Source organism: Camelus dromedarius, chromosome 25 (assembly GCF_036321535.1).
Source record: "Camelus dromedarius isolate mCamDro1 chromosome 25, mCamDro1.pat, whole genome shotgun sequence".
Lineage (NCBI taxonomy): Eukaryota > Metazoa > Chordata > Mammalia > Artiodactyla > Camelidae > Camelus > Camelus dromedarius.
In genome coordinates this window covers 26,739,617-26,753,710 of record NC_087460.1, presented here as the reverse complement: position 1 = coordinate 26,753,710, position 14,094 = coordinate 26,739,617, and the positions used below count along the sequence as shown (strand labels likewise).

Here is a 14,094-nt window from a genome sequence, read left to right as displayed (position 1 = left end):
TCTTAGCTAACAGTTTATGTTAATCTTAGCTTAACAACTTTAACCTTAGTTTTCCCCCTTGGCTAAATGGAAACAATCCCTTTGACTTTATTCAAAGAATTGTTTAATTCTTTGATTAAATAATATAATGTATATAAAGATCTTGATGTTGTACCTGTCATAGAGTTTGTATGTTAGCTATTATTATTGTTGACAGAAAGACATATTTCATTTAGCAGACTACACATAGACATTTCTTTAGTATAAAACTAAGGTTTTTTTTTTAATTCTTTTTTTTTTATTGAAGTGTAGTTGATTTACAATGTTAGTTTCAGATGTATAGCAAAGTGATTCAGTTATACATGTACATACATATATTTTTTTCTAGATTCTTTTCCACTACAGCTCATTATAAGAAATTGAATATAGTTCTCTGTGCTATACAGTAGGTTCTTGTTTATTTTATGTATTGTAATGTATATTTATTAATTCCAAACTCCTCATCTATCCCCGCTCCTTCCCCCACTGGTAACCACAGTTTGTTTTCTAGGTCTGTGAGTCTAAAACTCAGGTTTCTAGTGTGCATGATTTTCAAAGTACAAATGATCTAGGAGAAGATATTCTGAGCTTTACAGTAAGATTCATGCCTAGGGTTATTCTGGTTTTGTTAAATTTTTGAGTATAAAGGCACCAGAGCAAGTAGAGAAATCACTGAATTTGGAATCAAAAAACTTGAGTTCAAGTTCTGAATTCTGCTATCAATGTCATCTTAGGCAAATCATGAACTTCTTTTGGCTTTACTTTCCTTGTCTGTCCAATGAGGGTACCATCTAGGTGATTTCTAAAGTGCTTTTCAGAGTGGAAAATATTAGTTGAAAATTATAAGTACCAGGATTTTGAGTCTGCAGATCATTTGCAACCCCAGAGTAGCATTTTAGGTGTTACTTAACAAATCCTGATCTCTTTTATCCTGTTTCCTAGCATCTTTGCTGAGAAGAAAGCAAGGATTCAGTGGTAAAATTTGATAGCTCATGCAAAGTGACTGTCACAGCACCTGCTACATAGTAGGCTCTAGAAGATAGTAGATCTCTTCTACTGAGTTCCCTCCCCCACCCCCTTTCCCCAATATAAAGCACTTTATGGTTATCTCAAATGCAAGTAAGTTACGTTTGTTGTAGTGGATAGATTTCCCCTCTTCAGGATGGAAACATGTTCTCTTAGTTGCTTGGAATCATGGCTGCCTCACCAAAGTTTATGTCACCTTCCTGGAAGCAGCCTATACTTCATTACTAGTTAATGTAGGGCATACAAAGATTCATCTTCTTGCCTCGATTAGAGACTAATATGAAGGGTCATTCTAGCTTCATGACTCTTAGTCGGACTAACTGAGGCTGCCGTTCCAACTGTGTTATTTGATCAATACTGTTCAGTTTCTCCCTTGGCCCAGTCATGCTCCCCATGTGCCTGCACATGTTTTCTTGAGAGCACTCCCCAATAAACGTTCTGCTTGCAGATTTTAGTCTCAGAATCTGTTTCCTTGGGAGCCTGAATTACGAGTCATCGGCTATTTGGATTGTCTTTCTCAGGGATTATTGTATCATAAAAGATGGTAATATTCAGGATGGATTTTAATTTTATGAATTTTGTTTGAAACTGATGTTTTACATATCTTTTATAAGAAGAATCCATAGCCAGTAGATTAGAATTTTTGTTAAAGATACTGGAGTATTACATGGTAGGTCTTCAAGCACATTCTGGGATTTTGAACATGGCCCACAGATAGTCTGTTCAGGAAATTTTATCATTAGCACCTTTCCCAGTTCCTTCAAGTGATTTTTAGACTTGAAGAATGAAAAGTGGCATCTTCTTAGAACTAGACTGTGAATTCTTATTTTGATGTATTTCTGCATCTGTCTATCCATATTTATTGAATCAAAACACCCTATACTCTAAACTTGCTTAAGATATGTAGATCAATTCTAACTGTGTTAGATATTTTATTATATGTTTGATATTTAAAAATTGTTAGATATTAACAACTTTTATTCTTTTACTTAATATCAAGTTCATTGTATGATGTCTATAAACCCAATTTAGTTACTAGTAGCTTGTCTATAATTAGTTTTGTGTAGTCTCAGTGACTTGGCTGCCTTTTTTTTTCTGATTTAACTGCTTTGAGAGGTAAATTACTTCATGTAACTATTAGTAACCAATAACTAAGTTTGAGTTTTGAAAGTATCCATAAAAAAGCTAAGCATATATAGAGACTGGGAATATATTTGACTTTATATCTGTGTGCATGCTTTTAAGTTAGCCAGGTTAGGGCCCACATGAATCATGGAATATGAATTTTGGAGGCAGAAGGAACCATGATCTTGTTCTGTCCCTGTAATGTGTCATTGAAGAAGCTGAGATTAGAAAGATAAAGTGTCTTGATGGATATCAGAGAGATGGCCAAGAAACATTTGAGATATCAGAGAGAATATTGAATTAGGACTTGGGAAACCTAAGTTTTAATTGCAACTCTCTCATTAATTAGATAGCATAGTGATGTCAGGTAAGCCAGTTATACCTTCTAGGGCTTCATTTCTTCATCTATGAAGTCTTACATTTAGAACATGATTTCTGAGATGTTTTCCAGGTTTTGAATTTTGAATCTAGGTCTTTTCTGAGAGAGGTGCACTTAATAATAATACATTTATCTACTATTTATAGTATATCGACCAAATGCCAGGCGCTGACTAAAACAGTTTACACATACTGTTTCATTTAATCCTCACAACAATTCTGTGAGGCTGACATTAACAGTTTCATTTTACAAATGGGAATTTGGGTCTTAGGTTAAATAAATTTATAAAGCTTCTAAGTGGGTAAACTGGAAGTTGATTTCAGGTCTGTGTGACTCCAACCACTATATTCTGAATCACTATTCCTAGATTTAGATGTACTTTTGTTTTTGGAACACTTGACAGGCCCTGCTGAAAATGAGAGCCAATTGCATTTAGATAAGTATATGCTTCTCGCCCTGTTCTCTGGCATAGTGTAGTGTGTCAGTAGGTTAGGCAGGAAAGACTTAGGATGCAGAAGTACATTGTGTGGTGGTGCTTGAGAAATTTTGGAGTGGGCTAGAATCAGGTACAACAGGGGGGATATAGCCTTTTAGAAGCCACTTAAAAGACAAATTGAATAGGGATGGTACTTAATTCAGCATTAATACTTTAATAACATAGATGGCTATTTGCATACTCACTGAAGTTGTAGATGGCTCTAAGTTAGGTAGAATTGCTCACATTTCAAAAAAATAGGAATTGTTTTCAGTTGAAAGCTGATATAAGTGAGTTAGGGTTGCATGTGGTATATTTTTAGGGAAGCTTACTATTGTATACGATTTTATGATGGATAGGAAAGCATCTGTAGAGTTATAATGGTAGGTCAAGGTCATCTTATGGAAAAGTCTGAGTAAGCCTTCTACATCAGGATTTGATATAGATTGGGATATACTGAGTTTTAAGAAGAAAGTGGAGAAATGAGAAGGAACTCAGGACAAAAAATAATTAGCAAAAATGAATTATGAGACAAGTTTAAAGGTGTTAGAGTTATAATGGAGATTAGAATGAAGAATATTAGTGGCTATTTTCAAGATTGAAGAGAGAGCAAGCAGGAAAGGACAAGAGACAAATTTTATATGAAGTTTGAAGCTGACAGGAGTTAGGGATTAGGAGTACAGAAGCTATAATATGAAAAGTAGAAGGTCCTTCCCCAGTAATCGTTGCTGATGGTTTCTTGTGTATTTTTCCACAATTTTTATGCATATGTCCATTAACATTATACAGTATAATAATACTCTTCGTATGAGTTGAGTTCTTTTTTCCACTTAATACAATTTGGAGCTCTTTCAGTATTAGCATTTTCAGAATTGTGTCTTATATTATTTGTTTATTTTTAATAACTACATTATACTTCGTTATATGGATTATCAAAATTTAATTATTTCCCTATTGAAGGACATTTCATTTGTTTCTAATCTTGCTATTATAAACAACACTGCAGTGAACATGCCTGTACACATAGATAGGTCTCCCTTTAATGAATTTGTCCGCTGCATAATTTCCTAGCAGTGAGCCAGAGAGTATGTACATTTTTTGTATATAGTTACACTCCCACAAATAATGTATGAGAGTGATGGTTTTCCAATACCCTTTCTACCAATGAGTATTGTCAAAGATTAAAAAAAAAAAACTTGGTTTTACTCAAATACCCTGAAAACCACATTGACAGTTGTCATTTAGTCTTCTAATCTCTGGTTTAATTTAAAAAGTTAAAAAAGAAACAATGGAAGTAGAATAATGTAAATCTTGGAGTAGTTATATTAATTATTTTTAATGTTTGAAAACTATTGTGTGTAAATTAAACTCAGGTGGACACTTTTATTGTATCCTTACTAGGAATTGTGATGAATACTCACTCTGTATCGGGCTCCTGCCCTCAAAAAGGTTCCTTTTCTCTTTTGAGGAGAAGGTATGGCATTATATCTACTGTATCTAATTGTATCTGTTGCTGCATGATAAACCATCCCCAAACTTTGGCTTTGGTTTAAAATCACTACCATTTTGTTTGCTTTAGATTCTGTAGATCAGCATTTTGGGCTAGGCTAAGCTGAGTGATTCTTCTGCTGGTCTCTCTTGGAGTTACTCATACAGCTGGAGATATCTGTGGTTTTGATTGGGATCATAGTCTACTGTGGCTTCACTCAGATTGCTGATTATATTCATTGAGCCACATATGTCCAAGGGTAGTATGGGCTTATATGGTGGCAGAAGAGTTTCCAGCAAGGAGTGAGCAAATCCCATTGTGCAAGCACTTCTCAGATCTTTGCTTTTATCTCATTTGCTACTCTGTCAATAGCCAAGGCAAGTCTGGCCAGCCCAGAGCCCATGTGGGAGAGGATTACACATAAAAATTACAAGGGCATTAAAACATAGGCACAGTTCATTGAGGGTCATTACTATAACAATCTACCAGCACTTTCTTCCTCCTTGTATTATGAGTAAGGGTTACAGGAGAAGTATAAATAAAAGATATAATAGTTTTAAGAACAGAAATATTTCTTATCTAAGGAAAGGTTGTATGATGTTACCAAAGTTGGAAAGACTGATTTCATCGACAGTTGCAAACTGTTGATTTTCTAGATTTTTAACTGACATTTTTCTGTATTAACTGACATTTTTCTGTAAAGAAGTTTTCAGTATCTTTCGGGGCTATTTGGTTGCTGTGAACTTCAGTGTATACTGGATGGGCAGGATAAACGCTTAATTCTTTTCCTTTAATTATGAATTTTCAGAGTAAGAGTTGATACACTACTCTAATAGTGATCAGTGAGGCTTGCTTATTTGTCTTTTGACTTTTTCTTTCTTCGAGAAAAGAGAACTCATGGATTTTTAACATATTTCACGAATTCATGGATTTATATATATTTAGTGGGTTTCAGTCATTTGAAGTCAGTGTGATTTTTTTTGATGTGCAGATTGTCCCAGCTGTGGCTAGTGGAAGTACCTTGAAGGTGACTTGTTATTTTGACTGGACCCTAACAGTGTTTGATAGTCTCTTTGCTTTGTGGCATAACAACATGTCCCAGGTTTATCTTATAAAATTTCTCCTCCAGGCTGGAATAATCCATTTCTCCAAAGAGTCCTGGCTCTTTTAAATGGAGAATGCTGTTTAGATAGCGCTGTCTGGACATTTAGAGTGCTCATTGCTTCTCTGTTTTCATTGCTTTTAAGCTTTCAAGATTAGAACTAGGTTATATATACACATATACATATTGATAGATTTGAAAAGCAAAACAAGAGTTCAAATTTAAGATTATAAAATGCTTTTTCCTTATTTGAGTTTATATTTTTAAATTTTATACTGAATATCTTGGTTCTTAACATTAACACAATTTTCATAAATATATACATAAAATAGCTTTAAAATAACAATGTTAATATTGTTAATAAGATTACTGAATATGAATTTTACTTTTTTTTTTTAAAGCAATTCTGTTTATCTTTATACTATTGCTCACTAAGGCTATATAGTCAAAACACTGTTCTTAAAACACTTGAAATAATTATTTTCTTTGTGTGGCTATACCACTAGCTTGAGATTCAGTTAGGTTTAAAATTTTTAAAAAAATTTAAAAATTGTGGCAACATAAAATTCAGCGTTTTTATTTTAAAGCATACAATTTAGTGGCATTATGTACATTCATATTGTTGTGCAACCATCACAGCTATTTCCAGAATTTTTTAAAATCATTACCAAACTGAAACTCTGTATTATTAAACAATAACTCCTATTCCCCTTACCCCTGGCCTCTGACAACCACTATTTTATTTTTTGTCTTTATGAATTTGATTATTCTAGGACCTCATATTAGTGGAGTCACATATATTGGTCGTTTTGTGTCTGGCTTATATCATTTAGCTTAATACTTCCTAGGTATGTCCATGTTGTAGCATGATTAGAATTTCCTTCCTTTGAAAGGCTGAATAATAATCTATTGTATGTATATATCACATTTTGTTTATCCACATATCTATCAGTGGACATTTGGGTTGTTTCCACCTTTTTAGCTATTGTCAATAATGCTTCTATGAACAGTGATGTACAGATACCAATTTGTGTTTAGTTAGACTTTAGCTGAGGTTTTCAATAAATGAGGGTTATTAACTCAGCTAGAGAACATAGGAGGAAATGAACTTTTTCCCTAGGATGGTAGAACATTGAGATAAGTGGGTTTGATTTTGGATATGATTCATTTGAGGTGCTTTGGGAAATAAATTAGAAAGTAACTGGAATTGTGGTGTAGAGATAGAGTGCTAAATTAAGTCTTTTTTATAGTCTAGGTGAGAGATGATGACACCTTGAACTGAGTTAACGGCAAAGGAGATGGAGAAGGATAGATTCAAAATTAATGTAGATGATTGTCTATTCTACATTTTGAAATCCCAGTCTATCCCTTCCCACCACCCACCCCCTTGGCAACCACAAGTTTGTATTCTATGTCTATGAGTCTGTTTCTGTTTTGTATTTATGATTTATTTGTTTGTTTGTTTTTAGGTTCCACATATAAGCGATCTCATATGGTATTTTTCTTTCTCTTTCTGGCTTACTTCACTTAGAATGAAATTCTCCAGGAGCATCCATGTTGCTGCAAATGGCGTTATGTTGTCGGTTTTTATGGCTGAATAGTATTCCATTGTATAAATATACCACCTCTTCTTTATCCAGTCATCTGTTGATGGACATTTAGGCTCTTTCCATGTCTTGGCTATTGTAAATGGTGCTACTATGAACATTGGGGTGCAGGTGTCATTTTGAAATAGGGTTCCTTCTGGATATATGCCCAGGAGCGGGATTCTTGGGTCATATGGTAAGTCTATTCCTAGTCTTTTGAGGAATCTCCATACTGTTTTCCACAGTGGCTGTACCAAACTGCATTCCCACCAGCCTCTCCAGCATTTGTCATTTGTGGATTTTTGAATGATGGCCATTCTGACTGGTGTGAGGTGATACCTCATTGTAGTTTTGATTTGCATTTCTCTGATAATTAGTTATATTGAGCATTTTTTCATGTACCTATTGATCATTTGTATTTATTCCTTGGAGAATTGCTTGTTTAGGTCTTCTGCCCATTTTTGGATTGGGTTGTTTGTTTTTTTCTTATTAACTCGTATGAGCTGCTTATATGTTCTGGAGATCAAGCCTTTGTCGGTTTCATTTGCAAAAATTTTCTCCCATTCCATAGGTTGTCTTTTTGTTTTACTTATGATTTCCTTTGCTGTGCAGAAGCTTGTAAGTTTAATTAGGTCCCATTTGTTTATTCTTCTATTTCTATTGCTTGGGTAGACTGTTCTAGGAGAACATTTTTGAGATGCATGTCAGATAATGTAGATGATTGAATTAACTTGGGATTGGATGTGACGTTTAAGGAAGAGAATAGTTAAGGGTAATGCTTTGGATTTAGGCAAGATGAGTATGTGATGTTTTTGTAATTTGAGATAGAGAATGCAGACAGGTAAAAGGTTTGTGGAAAAAGATAATGGATTTGGTTTTGAACAAAATGACTTAGGGGTGCTTCCAAGGCACTCTGGTAGAAATATTTAGCAGGACAGGAAAATATGAATTTGAAGTTCAGCAGAGATCTGGATTAGATTTAGCATTTTGTTTTTGTCTGCATTGGGGGTTATTAAAATTAAAGGAGTAAATGAGATCACTGAATAGTGTACAGTAAGCTAAGAGATTGAGCATGAAAACTCCCTGGGAAGCCCTGGAATGCTTTCCATGACATAAAAACAGTATCATTTGCAAATATACTTCTCAGTTCATCTGAATGTGGTAAGGTCTTAGCTCTTAATAGTAGTAAAGAGGTAGTGAGGGCCCTAAGAAATCTTCGATTATTGTTTTTAGTGCAAGGATCAGGTAATGTATTTAAAGCACCCTTCTTAGGGTCTGCATATAGTAGGTGGCTTTTCACATTTTTTGAATTTGTGAAAATTTTCCTAATTGGTTTCTATGGTGGGCTGAGGGTGAAATAGTGTGACAAAATCAGTGCTGAAAGTTACATTTTATAAGAAATCCTAATAGATGTCTTTTAAGTCCCCAAGGTTTTGAGGTTATATGTAATTTAATTTCTAATACTTGTATCCTTTCCATTTTCAGAAATAATTTTGCTAAGCATAAGGTGTGTTTAGTAGCCTATAACAATTTTTTTCAAATATTTTTTTAAAAGTAATAATTCATTTTTTAGTCAAGTCACCTTTGTGTGTGTGTGTGTGTGTGTGGCAATTAATCTATTATTAACTCAGCTTTTGCCTGTTTGTCTTATTTCCAGTCTAGTTTCAGAGTGTTATGGGTTGTTTATTTGCTTAGTAAGCGTTTACTATGTCTCTTTTGTGTACAAAGATTAGTTATCCTTTTAGTTAGTTTTAGTGCTTTGAAGCTAGGTAGAATTTAAAGATGAGGTTCTTTATTTCAGTAGCAATTAGGTTGTGAAACTGAGTTATTTTTCCAGTGAAATTCTTGTTCTCTTCCTGCTTGATCTTCTCTGGAGTAGAGTCATAAATAGTGGTAGGGGTGGGGAGATTATGTTGAGTTTGAAAGCTCTGACTCAGTATATCACCAGATATTAGAAAAACTTCTGTTCTTCATCTATAAAATAGTTGTTTTTTTATATGCTACTAGGCGTTTGTTTTGATTCTGGTCTTCTTTGCTATCAGATTTTCAGTCACAATTAGAAGACTTAGTTATTGGTTGCTTTGGATTAGAGCAGTGCAGTTATCATTTTCACAAGTTGATTGTTTAGATCAACTGAAATAGATCAAATATGCATTTCAAAGAAATTTCATGTTGTTAAAACTTGTATGATAGTGATACTTCCTTTCAAGGTATTGCATACAGTAAACAATGATAACTTCCCCCCCTGTGAAGTACTGTTTTTTCTTCAAAAACTTGCATGTGATTCTTTGAAAGCAGTTTTTGCAGATATTAATACTACTTTATGTTGATCTTATAGTTGTTGGTAGTAGGAATGTATTTTTATATTATCAACAACCTAGGGTAGCCAAATATATAGCAGGCACCTGTTCTTATTTGGTTGAAGTAAATACTTTGAATACCATATACATTTTTTTCCTCATACGATATAAACTTTTTTCCTTATATTTTCAAATTTTGATCTGTTTGGTGGAGGCCGCTAAGGAATAATGATAGGTGTTGGGTAAATATAATCATCTAGATCTTTTTGCAAGCCCCAATTTTTTTACATTTAAAAAAGTCTGAAAATTAGAATAATATGACCATGCTAATAAAAAATTTTTGGGAGGAGGTAGGTGGGTGATTAACAAAATCATTAACACAAATCTCATCCTTTCAATAACATAGGGAAAAAATAGTAACAACAACAAAAATAACCCTAGCGTAAAATGCCTCAATCTCCTATGACCTTTCGAACTCTGTTTATGTCTTTACATAATTGAAGTCATAATATATGCAAATTTTGTACTTTTTACCTCTTGTACAAATTCAACATCATATCACATGTGTTGTAAATTTTCTCCACAACCTTCACTCTTGGCACTTTTAATTGTCAGGTTTGTTGAGTGTGTTTGTTACAATTTTGTTAACCTATTCTTTGTTTTGAAGATAGTCCACTTAAGATTTTATTATATAAGAATGGGTGTGCAGCTTTATAATTTGACATATGTGTTTATTACAAAGTGGTCACCACCCCAGGTCTAGTTGCTGTCAATCACCATACAGTTGACCCTCTTTACCTATTTTCCCAACCTTCTTTACCTCTTGTAACTACTCATCTGTTCTCTGTATCTGAGTTTGTTTGTTTTTTTTAGGTTTCACATATGAGTGAAATCATGTAGTGTTTGTCTTTCTCCATCTGACTTATTTCATTTAGCATAGTCCATCATGCGCCAAGGTCCATCCATGTTATTGCAAATACTGCAGAATTTCATTTTTTATGGCTGACTAGTAGTCTAGTGTGTGTGTGTGTGTGTGTGTGTGTGTGTGTGTGTGTGTGTGTGTTTATTGCATCTTCTGTATCCATTCATCCATTGTTGGACACTTAGGTTGTTTTCATATCATGGCCATTGTAAGTAATGCTGTAATGAACATAGGGGTGCATATATCTTTATGAATTAGTGTTTCTGTATTTTTCAGATAAATACCCAGAAATGGAATAGCTGGGTCATATGGTAGTTCCATTCTTAATTTTTTGAGGACTCTCCATACTTTTTTTTTCATAGTGGCTACACCAGTTTATAGTCAAATCACCAGTTTTCAGGGTTCCTTTTTCTCCACACCCTTTCCAACATTTGTTGTTTCTTGTCTTTTCTGACAGGTGTGAGGTGATATCTCATTATGGTTTTGATTTCCATTCGTCTAATAATTAGTGATATTGAACATCTTTTCTTGTGCCTGTTGGCACATGTCTTTGGAAACATGTCTGTTCAGATCCTCTGCTCATTTTTTTAATTGAGTTGTTTTTTGGTTGTTGAGTTGTGAGTTCTTTGTATATTTGGATAATAACCCCTTATCGAGTATATAATTTGTAGATACATTCTTCCATTCAGTAGATTGCCTTTTTGTTTTGATGATAGTTTCCTTTGCTGTACAGAAGATTTTTAGTTTGATACAGTCCCATTTGTGTATTTTTGCTTTTATTTCCCTTACCTTTGGAGTCAGATCCACAGAAACTGATGTCAGTGAAGTTACTGCCCATGTTTTCTTCTAAAAATTTCATGGTTTCAGGTTTTACATTCAAATCTTTAATCCATTTTGAGTTGTTTCATTCTTTTGCACGTGGCTGTCCACATATGTGTGGGTTTACATTGCTGGGCTCTCAATTCTGTTTCATTGACCTGTGTGTCTGTTTTTGTGCCAGTGCCACACTGTTTTGATTACTGTAGCTTCATAGTATTGTTTGAAATCAGGGAGCATGACACCTCCATTGTTTTCTTCTTAATATTATTTTGACTATTTGGGGTCTTTCATGGTTCCATACAAATTTTAGAATTATTCTAGTTCTGTGAAATATGCCGTTAGAACTTCAATAGGGATTGCATTGAATCTGTAGATTGCTGTGGGAAGTATGGACAATTTAAGAATATTAATTCTTCCAATCAGTGACTGTGGAATATCTTTCCATTTGTATCTTCCTCAGTTTCATTCATCATTGTCTTTTGGTTTTTCACTGTACAGGTCTTTTACCTCTTTGGTTAAATTTATTCTTAGTTATTTTATTCTTTTTGATGTAATTGTAACTGTGGTTGTTTTGTTAGTTTCTCTCTGTGATATTTGTTATTGGTGTAGAAATGCTACAGATTTCTGTATGTTGAGTTTATATCCTGTGACTTCACTGAATTCATTTATTAGTGCTAACTGTGTGTATGTGTGTGTAGTCTTTCTGGTCTTCTATATATAGTATCATGTCATCTGCAAAAATAGTGATGGTTTTACTTCTATTTTTCAGATTTGGATGCTTTTTTCTTTCCTTATTTTATTTTTTATTAAATTAAATTAAATTTTATTTTATTTTACTTTGCCTACATGCTTTGGCTAGGATTTCCAATGGTATGTTAAATAAAAGTGTCTATAGTGGGTATCCTTGTCTTATTTCCTGATCTTAGAGGAAATGCTTTCAGCTTTTCACTGTTGAGTGTGATATTAGCTGTGGATCTGTCCTATATGGCCTTTATTTTGTTGAGGTACATTTCCTCTATACCTACTTTGTTGAGAGTTTTTGTCATAGATGGATGTTGAATTTTGTCAAATGCTTTTTCTGCATCTATTGAGATAACAGTATAATTTTTATCCTTCATTTTGTTAATATGTATCATGTTGATTGCTTTGTGGATGTTGAATGATCTTTGCATCTTGGAATAAATCCTACTTGATTATAGTGCATGCTCCTTTTAATGTATTGTTAGATTCAGTTTGCTAATATTTTGTTGAAGATTTTTGCATCTATGTTCATCAAAGAAATTGGCCTGTAATTTTCTTTTTTGGTCTGATTTAGGTATCAGGTTAATGCTAGCTTCAGTGGGGGTGTGACCATTGGCGCTAACAGGTTGGATGGAGAATTCCAAAATGGTGCCAGCCAGCACTGGTATTAGCAAGGTAGCCTGAGATCACATAAATGGCTCCTGCCAGTGACTCAGTCCCTGGGGGTGTGCCAACTGGTTCCTGCCCCTCCAGCAGATGCTTCAAGGCTAGTAGGTGAGTCCCCTTTACCCATTGTTCATGCACTTTACAGCTTGGTGTTTTTGCACTGGTTTTCAGGTCAAATGAGTCTTTGTGCAAGTCCTTTAAGAGCAGATTTTCTATTCCCTATAGTTTTCTAGTTTTCCCAGGCATATTCCCCATTGGTTTTCAAACCCAGATGTTTTGGTTCTCATCTCTCGTGCAGGGTGTAGGCGTTGGGGTGCTTAATGTGATGCTTAAATCCCTTGCTTCTCAGGGGAAAGATCTATTCCTTTGTGATCCCTCCCAATTGTGGCTTGCTGTAGTTTTGGTTTTGTGACTGCCTCTCCTATCCATCTCATTGCTGTCCTTTTACCCTTTGCTGTGGAGGTTCTGTTCATTCAGTTTCCAGGTCCCTTTCTGGGAGAACTATTCCATAGGTAAGTGTATATTTGTTGTGTCTGTGGGTGGAGGTTCATTCAGGATCTTTTTACACCATCATCTTGAACCCTCCAAACTGTCTCTGACAATGGAATATTAAGTATTGGAGATAGATTGGTAATGTTTAGTATCGTGGTAGATGGATGGGTGACTAGATAATGTGTGTTGTGTTGATCTTTTTAGCTCCCCTCAAATAATTGTAGTTTAGTTGGTGTAGTAGAGAGAAATGCAAGAGGAATTAAAATTTTAGCATTTTGGTTCTGCTTCCTTTTTTTTTTTAACAGTACAATTTTGAGAAATCTTTTAGCTGCTTTGTGATGTCTATTTTCTCTCTTTTCTTATCTATAGAGATAACATTATCCCTGCCTCTCTCAGAGATGTCATTGTGATTAAATAAGATATTCTGTGAAAGTGAGATGAGGATGATAAAGCACTATATACAAAAATAAACTTTATTAGTTTCAAAAAAACTAAAACTGAGAGAATCCAGGTAGAGATCTTGATAAAATATTAGGTACAGTTGGTCTCCAGTAAAGGATAGCTTCTACTACTGTTTGTTATTATTGAGAGAATGTCTACTTTTATGTATAAGGCTAGCCTTGATTACTGTTTAGGTTATTAAATAGTTTATGAATATATTGTTAATATTTAATTTGATTTTCCCCCTTCTGCTTGTGTTTCAGACTCCTGGGAGAGTTGGCTCTCAAGGTTCTGATTTAGATTCATCAGCAGCTCCTGTAAACACTGTGGATGTCACTAATGAAAGCTCTTCAGAGGTATGAAAATAAAATTTTACAATAAAATTCAATATTTAAGGAAAAATAGCAAATATTTCAAGTAACAACTGGTAATTTAAACTTTTGTAGAAAAAGTTCTCAGAAATCTTTCTTACAAATTGAAAAGCACCTTTTGAATCATGTTTATGGATAGCTA

The 14,094-nt window shown here is 34.1% G+C and overlaps 1 pseudogene; it reads left to right on the top strand.

The window, feature by feature from the left end:
• LOC135319332 (early endosome antigen 1-like) overlaps nucleotides 1–14,094 on the top strand; it is a 64,298-nt pseudogene that overhangs the window by 11,383 nt on the left and 38,821 nt on the right.